Here is an 8,636-nt window from a genome sequence, read left to right as displayed (position 1 = left end):
TCTAGGTGGGGTGCGGTTCTACTACGCTACCGCTCCGCCTATCCGTAACTACCTTATTATAGGCGCTAGAATAGCGATCGCGCCTGCCTTCCTTTATAGCCGCACGGTTATAGGAGCCTTTTAATAAAAAAACCTTTCCTAACCTTTTTCCCTCTTCCCTCCTCTCTTTTCTTCTTTAAGCTATCTTATTAAAATAAGTTTAGCGCCACCCTCGCAGGTAGCCTACGTTATCCGTGTGCCTAGTTCTAGCCCGTTTCGTTTAAGCTAACGTCTACTTAATCTAGATACCCTCCGTTATTAACTAATCCGCCGGTAACGGCGCCGATAATGCTAGTAACGCCCCCCTACTAGCTAGCTTTACTAGTAAGAAGAATATACGTTATCCGTGTAATATCCCTGCGTATATAGCGCGTCTAACTTAGGTAGGAACTAATTCCTATAACCGTCTAGGCCTCCCCTTATACCCGCTATATCTCCGCTATTATAGTTAATCTACTAGTCGATAAATACCGTAACGTTACCGGTACAGGGGCTCGTTACTACTATTACGCTAGAGGAAAGAGAGGAGGCTATAAATCGGTGCTAGTAACTTACCGCACGGCCCTAAACCGGTTAATATAGACCGTCCGTCGTGTCCGGGTTAACGATACTACTACTATAAGTATTAATCGCGGGGTCGCTATATAGGCTTCCACTAATTATCTTAGACTCGCCGTGCTTATAAGGCCGCTAGTAAGCGTTAGTTACGAGCTCTACGCGCTAGCCGTAGCTCCTAGCGTTAGGCTAGTACTACCGCTAGAGCTATGGCTATAAACGATTATCTTATAACCTAGGCTTAGTTCGCTAAAGTTAAACGGATAGTTAAGAATATTAGCCGCTAAATAATAGGTTAGCTTTATTCCCGCTACGTTCCCGCTACTAACCTGCCTAGAACCTCGTGATCCCCCCCGCCGCCGATCCCACTACCTCTGGTAAGGAGGAAGATAATACTAATAACGACTAAAGTAAAAACGATAAGGCCTAGTTAGAGCGAGGTGCCGGCAGTAAGGCTGCCTAGAGGATAGCTAAGATAGCGGGGGGTTAGCTATACGTGGGCGCGGCGCCCCCTAAAAGACCTATTAACGCCTATACCGTTTATGCCCTTCGCCGTATCCCTATAGTTATCCCTATATCGTTATTATCCCTCCGGGGTCCAGGGCTCTTACTAGGCGGAAATCCCGGAGCCTACCTACTTATAGGAATTATTTCGCTACCGCTCCCGCCCGCTTATCGTCCCTAAGGGCGCGGAGCTAGTCTGCCTTACTCCTTAGCTCCGCTCCCGCTACGCCCTATAATCCCTCCTGTGTCTGGTTATCTATATCTATACACTATAATACGATATACTCGGCTATTTCTGCTCCCCTATCTATATAAGGGCAGCGCGGTGTTACCGTATCGGGGACGCCGTATTAGAAGAGGAATTTACGGAGGCTAAGCTTCTCCGTCCGTATCTATATAAGGATTAAGCTCTGGGGTTTAGAGAGTCCCTTGTGTTTCCTGAGTGCCGTCTTCGAGAAGCGGGGCGTCCACGACATGGCCACGCTGCTATATTATCGCGGGCTCGTGTTTTCCTATCTATACCGCCACTCGTCACGTAGTCTGCGTTTAGAGTAAATTAACAATATAAAACTATACTCTAAGCCGACTTACCGCGGTAGCCTAGGGCTATAGCTTCGCTAATACCCGGCGCTTTTATATCGCTATAATCCGCCTAGCTATCTCCTACTACGCCCCTACCTTCTATAGAATTACTAATAGGCCCCGCTACGGCCTCGCTATAGCTCCTAGCTCGGCCTAGAATAAGTGCCTTAGGACTATTATAGGAGCCTATAAGGCCAGGCCGATCCGGATCCTAGAAAAAAAGACGTATATCCCCCCCCTCGATCTATATCTTACCCGCCTTATAGCTAAAAGAGCTCTTAATTACTAAAATACCGGAGCTAAAGGACTTATCCTAGCTAGCACCTAGGCCGCTATAAAAGTATTAGCGGTACTAAGGCGTCGCTATATTACCTAGTAAGTACTCGCCTAGCCTATTTAATCCTTTACCGCCTAAAACTAAATAAATAATAATAACCTAGACACCGCCCTCTAAAAAGAATAAAAAAAGAGGTAAAGGGATATAGGGTCTATAAGGAACCTAACCTATACCGCGGCGGTACTAGGCTAGAACCTTTAAAGAAAAGACCTCTAGAGATATAAAGGCCTCCTAAAACCATAAAGCTCCATCCTTACCTAGATCCGCTCTAAGAAACTAGGCCTTAAAGCCTTCCTCTTTAAAGCGACGGTTCCTGGCTTCGCCACCCCCTAATACCCTCTCAAAGACGGAGGGGCGGAGATAGCCGAATATATTATCCTATACTACTAAAACACTACCCCGGAGTCGCGAAGGGACCTCCACGGCGCCGTAAAGAGGCCGATCTTAACTAGGGGAGACCTTTTCGACGCCCTAAACCACCCTAAAAAGGCAAAAGTAATCACGAAATAGTTCCTACGTCTTAGCCACCTAAACGACTTCCGCCTTACCCTAGAAATTATAAGGAACTACGTATTAGAGACCCTATAGCGGGACCGCCCCGGTATAGAATACACGGAATAGAGATAGCACCTAACCTAGACTTTTATATTTACTCTAGGGCCCTATAAGCCGGGGCCCCGGCGGTATTAAAGGGGCTTATTATAGCGGTATCTACCCTTTACTTGGCCTTAGTCTCGCCGTCCTCCTCCTTATTCTTACTTCTAGAGGCATTGTCGCTATTAGCGTTATACTCGTGTCCCTATCCTACTATATTAATATTATTATACCACTAAGAGACTACTAAGGGGACTTATAGCCACCCTTAATAGGATAGCGATTATTCCCTTTAGCTTATTTAGTTAATGCTTTAGACTAGCTAATATAGCGTTATTACTATAGCGGCGGCCGGCGGGGCGAGTATACCTAGCGGCGTGCTTAAAGGATAACACCGCCGCTATAAGCCGACCTTAGGCCTACCTAAAGTTAGCGTGGTATCGCTTCGGCACCCCTAGGGATATAACTTATAACCGCCCCGTCTTTACACTTATTAACGGCCGCTATAAACTCCCGGTAATATTTAAGGACTCGCTGCTATTACTTTAGGGCTATAGCCGGAACCTACACTAATTATTAGAACCCCGCTACTAGCGCCCCGGCACTAGTAAGATACTGCTATAAGACCGACTTATATCCTTATAAGTTTAACGACTATTAATATATTAATAGTATACCGCTCCCTTTTTAGTGGTATAGTATATACTTTTATATCCTCGGGCTTATCGCCCCTAAGGCGCTTCGTGTACTTAAGATAACTATTTCGAGTTAGAAACAGCCGCTTATCGGTATCACTTCAGCACCCTTAAGGCGCCCCTAGGAATACTTATAATAAAACCCGTATAGCACCGGCCTCGTAGCGGCGCGCGGTGTTTTTCTTCTTAGGTTACTTTTTCTTAGGAGATATCTTAGAAGTAGTTAGCACTAAACCCGGAACCGACACGCGCCCCCTATAGCACCCCTCTACTTATAGTAATAAACTCAGGTTATTAATCGATTTAAATATTATTATTTAAATAACTATAACCTATTTTATTAGCCCGCCCCTAAACCACTAACCTCCCGCCTACGCTACTACTTATAAACGGATATTATTAAAGAAGAAGACCCTATCTACTTATAAGCTACTAAAGGCGTATTATTAGTAACTATGGTATAAAGCCGGGATCGGAGACAGGAATAGAGGGGCGGGCAGCTTAAGGGTAAATCTATGATATCGCGATAAAAGGGTTAAAGGAGGGAAAACAAAAGGAAGGGCGGAGGCTCTTAAAAGTTTTAATTAACCTAACTATAGTTATAGAAGGCTGCTGAATTTAGCAGGCATATATAATAAAGGCAGGAGCCCTTACTAAAATCCCCCGCCTAAAAGGAAAGCGTAAATAAAGTCTGCCACCCCGATATAGGGAGGATTCCCAGAACACGGGACTATCGCGGACCTTTTTCGGCCCCCTATATAGTATACCGTACCCCTAGGCTAACCCGAAATCCCTAGCCTACTACCTTCCCGTTAGCTACTAGACTAAAGGTATGATCCAGATACGTATCGAGTCACTACCGGGACCGTCGAGGTCCCGACGCGGCACTAATCCTAATAAGGAGAGTATAGGGGTTTTTCTACCCGAATAGGTTTTTCCCCCTATAACCAGCTAAGAAGGACCGTATAGCCTAAGCCGGGCTCCTAGACTAGTTAGAATAGCGGAGTAAGAGAATAATAATGATAGTAATAAAAAACTTTTTGCTATTTATTTCCCCTAGATTTAAACTAACTAGGTTTTTTCTTGTATTATAGCTTAAAGTAATCGGCGGTATTATAACTAGCTTTATTATACTAGTTATAGTGTTTTCCCTTAGTCTTTTTCTAAGGTTTCGAGGACTTTTTATATCCTTTATTTAAGCGTAGAGTAGTATCAGAGCGTTCTACCTTTAGGGAGGCGTTAATTAATTTGCCTATAAGCCTATTAAGAGAATATTCTTAAATATTATAATATAAGGCTTAAGTTATTTAGCTAGTAATAGAATTATATCTATGTTTAATGCTATTTAAGATCTAAGTAAAAATAACCTTATCTAATAGTTCTATATTATAAGTTTATAGCTTCATTATTCTTTTTTATATCTTATACAGAAAGATTTCTAATTTAGAGAAGTCTGATACTATACGGTTAAATAGTGAGCGTAAGACCTCGTAATTGGCCTGGAAGCCTTTAGCTTTATATAATTCTTTAAGCCTTTCCTATATTTCGTGTAGAGAGTTAAGGTTATAAACGTGAGTTAAAGGTTTAGCTAATAACCTAAATAGAATATCTCCTATAGCTTTTAAAGACTCTTCTCTTTATTTAATAGAAGGGTTACCAGAAGTTGGGCTATAACCTTTTCTAAAAGCTTCTCTTTTCGAAAGAAAAAAGCTTTAATATTAAAAGTCTATGTTTTATAACCTTCGCGACTTCGAAGTTTAGAGATAGAAATCTCTTTAATATCTTCGTTATTTCTCATTTTTAAATAAATAAAAATAGAAAATAAAGTCGACTTTTTATATCATGAATAATAGAGGACTTAGAAACCGAAAACGGTATTTAAAACAGTTAATTATTATAGATAATATGTGTTATATAAGACTTCTACTTAACTATAGCTAAGTATATATACTATTTAATTATAAGGCACTATATATATAACGGTATAGTGATGTAGTAGCAAAGATATAGCTATATTATATATTTAATTCCTGCTTTTATTAATACTTATTTTTAAAAATTTTAGATTTTTTCTTTATAATAGGTAATCGAATCGATTCGTAGGTTAATAATTTTAATAGCCTCTATTAGTCGGAAAAGGTAATTAAACTGATAAAACGGATCGTGGAACCGATAGAACGGAACCATATAACCTTTATTAGTTGGAAGAGGTAATTAAACCGATAAAACGGGACTATGGATTAATAAAATAGAAATGCGACCGATAGAAAAGAGCCGTATATTAATAAAATAGAATCGTGACCGATAGAAAAGAGTCGTAGAGAAACGATTCCTAGAAGGACGATCTAGGAGAATAGAAACCGGGGCCTGAGTTACTTTAAGGTAAAAATTAATCTTAATTTTTATTCGTAAGATCGATAATAACTTTGGATTCGTTAAGTAATTCTTTTATCAATATAGGAAACGTGTATAAAGGTAGCGTAGAAGGATAGCGAAGTTATTAATTCCTTTTATTTTATTTAATGTTTTTCTTTACTTCCGTTGCTTCGATAAAGGGATCTTAGTAGTCTACGTAAGGATAAAGACTTTCGTTTACGATATAATAAGGCGCCGAGAAGCAGGTCTCTTCTTTATAAAGAAATTCTTATTACCTCTTTTTAAGATAAGCTAATAACTAGTCGTCGTGAGGAAGAAAGGCGAGATTTTCCTTATAAAGAAAAGGAGGCGAATCCGAGACTATTAGTCGAAGGAGTCCGTTTTAGTTTAGAAAATACTATGTACTCCTAAGAAGCTCGATTAGCGAAGCTCTTATATTAAGAGCGTAATGTTTATAAACTGGTAGAAAGCAAGCTTCTTCTTCGTTATTTTTAAGATAGATTTCGAGCTTTAAGTAGTGAATTAAGGGATTTATAAAACCTAGCGCCTATATAGATTTAAGCTTACCGGGCTTATAACCTATAAGCGTTTAAATAAAATCTATAAGCTTAACTAGAAGCCGTAGATTAAAGAAAGAGACGGTAAGAGGTGCTTAAGTAACAGAAGGCTAAGTGAATTTAATAGAGTAATACTCTATAATACTAATAGTAGATTATAGTAGTAGTCCTAAAGAAGAGTAAGATAAGGAGTGAAAGAAAAAGGAGATAAAGCAGATATATATAGATAAATGGTATATAAAGAGACTAGTCTTAAAGAAGTAACAATATGCTTTGCTTATTATATAGTAGACTAGGTTATTATGCAGTAAAGTCTTTATTATATAATGTATTATATAGTAGACTGTTTATTGTATAATATATTATGTAGTAGACTCTTTATTGCGTAATAGACTTTTTATCTCTGCTTATATCTTTTATTATTATTATTATTCTCTTACTCCGCTATCCTAACTAATCTAGGAGCTCGGCTTAGGCTATAGGGTCCTTCTTAGCTAGTTATAGGGGGGAAAAACCCGTGCGGGTAGAAAAACCTCTATACTCTCCTTATTAGGATTAGTGCCGCGTCGGATCCCGGGGGGTCCCGGTGGTGACTTAATACGTATCTGGATTATACTTTTAGTTTAGTGGCTAACGGGAAAGTAGCAGGCTAGGGATTTTAGGTTAGCCTGGGGTACGGTATACTATACAGGGAGCCGAAAGAGGACCGTAGCGGTTCCGTTTTCCGGCGATTCTCCTTATATCGGGGTAGCCGGCTTTATTTACACCTTCCTTTTAGGCGGGGGGTTTAGCAGGAGCTCCTGCCTTTATTATATATACCTGCCGAATTCGGTAGCCTTCTATAACTATAGTTAGGTTAATTAAAAATTTTAAGAGCCTCTGCCCTTATTCTTATTTTTCCTCCTTTAACCCTCTTATCGCGATATTATAGGTTTACCTATAAGCCGCCCGCCCCTTTATTCCCGCCTCTATACCCGGCTCTATACCGTAGTTACTAATAATACGTATTTAGTGGCTTATAAAGATATAGGGTCGTTTTAGTATTATCTATTTATAAGTGGTAGTATAGGCGGGAGGCCGGTGGTTTTAGAGCGGGCTAATAAGATAGGTTATAGTTAATTGTATAATAATAACGGTTAGATTAATTAATAAGCTAGGACCGCCGCTATAAGTAAAGGGATGCTATAGGGGGTGCGTGTTAATTACAGGTCCAGTACTAACTATTTCTATGATACCTCCTAAGAAGATGTAGCCTAAGAAAAAGAATAATACTCGTTACTATAAGGCTAGCGCCTTACGAGTTCTGCTATAGGTGTTCCTAGAGGCGCCCTTAGGGTGCCGGCGTAATACCGATAAGCGGCCGTTTCTAACTATAAATAGTTATCTTAGGTGCACTAAGCGTTTTAGAGGTAAAAAACCTGAGGATATAAAAGTATACGCTAATACTATTAAAAAAGGAGCGGTATATTATTAGTATACTAATAGTTATCGAACTTATAAGGATATAAGTCGGTCTTATAGTGGTATCTTAGTGGTGTCTTAATAGTATTTAGGCGGTAATAACGGGGCTCTAATAGTTAGTATAGGTCCTGGCTATAGCCCTAAAGCACTAGCAGCGAGTCCTTAAACGTTATCGGGAGCTTATAGCGGCTATCGCTAAGGGTAGAGACGGATCGGTTATAAGGTATATCCCTAGGGGTGCTAAAGCTATGCCGCGCTAACTTTAGGTAGGCTTATAGTCGGCTTATAATAGCGGTGGCTTCCTTTAAGCGCGCCGCTAGGCGTGCTTACCCTGCTAGCCGCCGCTATAGCGGTAACGTAACGTTAGCTAGTCTAGAACGTTATCTAAATAGACTAAAGAGAATAATCGCTATCCTGTTAAAGGTAGCTATAAGTCCCTTAGCGGTCTCTTAGCGGTCTTTTAGCGGTATAATAGTGCTAATATAGTAGGATAGGGACGCGGGTATAACGCTAATAGTAATAGTGCTTCCGGTAATAAGTATAGGGAGGAAAAGGAGGGTGATACTAAGGCCGAGTAAAGGGTAAATACCGTTATAATACGCCCTTTCGATACTATTAGGGCCCCGGCTTATAGGGCCCTAGAATAAATATAAAAGTCTAGATTAGGTGCTATCTTTATTCCGTATACTTTATATTAGGGTAGTCCCGTTACGGGGTCTCTAATACGTAGTTCCTTATAATTTCTAGAGTAAGACGGAAGTTATTTAGGCGGCTTAGATATAGGAACTATTTCGCGATTACTTTTACCTTTTTAGGGTGGTTTAGGGCGTTAAAAAGGTCTCCTTTACTTAAGATTAGTCTCTTTACGGCGCTATAAAGGTCTCTCCGCGACTTTAGAATAGTGTTTTAGTATTATAGGATAATATATTCGGCTAT

This window comes from Sodiomyces alcalophilus (genome assembly GCF_042370955.1).
Source record: "Sodiomyces alcalophilus JCM 7366 unplaced genomic scaffold ACRALscaffold_7, whole genome shotgun sequence".
Taxonomy (NCBI): Eukaryota; Fungi; Ascomycota; class Sordariomycetes; order Glomerellales; family Plectosphaerellaceae; genus Sodiomyces; species Sodiomyces alcalophilus.
The sequence above is the reverse complement of the archived record's forward strand: the minus strand, read 5'-3'. Positions refer to the sequence as shown.